This window comes from Phaethon lepturus, unplaced genomic scaffold, assembly GCF_000687285.1.
Source record: "Phaethon lepturus isolate BGI_N335 unplaced genomic scaffold, ASM68728v1 scaffold35061, whole genome shotgun sequence".
Classification (NCBI taxonomy): domain Eukaryota; kingdom Metazoa; phylum Chordata; class Aves; order Phaethontiformes; family Phaethontidae; genus Phaethon; species Phaethon lepturus.
Genome location: NW_010520386.1, coordinates 3350 through 3732, shown reverse-complemented (window position 1 = coordinate 3732; position 383 = coordinate 3350). Strand labels below are relative to the sequence as shown.

The following is a 383-nucleotide window of genomic DNA, read 5'->3' as shown; positions in this document are numbered from 1 at the left end:
CCTTCAAGGGGCCCAGCTGGGAGGGAGCCTTGCTTTCCCCTAACGCTCTGTGGTTATTTACGCAGAGCAGCATCGCATTAGGGTGCCTCAGGACACCCTCGGCTGCCCTTGTCTCCCAAAGGCCTCATTTCCTACTTGTTCCCCAACTACAACCTGGCACAGCTGGAAAGACCTGAATTCCTAATGCCCCAATCAGGCAGAACCCATCTGGCTGTGGGCAGGGCGGGGAGCTGTTGCCTTTCCCCTTTTTAGGTCCCCCACTTCGCTGTAAACAAACATGGAGAGGTGAGAGGGATGCCTCTGCCCTGCAGGGGACATTTTGCAAACCCTGGTGCTGGCCACATGAGCGGCTGCACGGTGCCCGTCCCCAGGGACGGGACGGG

The 383-nt window shown here is 59.0% G+C and overlaps 1 protein-coding gene across 1 annotated transcript in view; it reads right to left on the bottom strand.

Moving 5' to 3' along the window:
* Positions 1-383, bottom strand: part of LOC104628707 (beta-crystallin A3-like) — a 5116-nt gene that overhangs the window by 1790 nt on the left and 2943 nt on the right.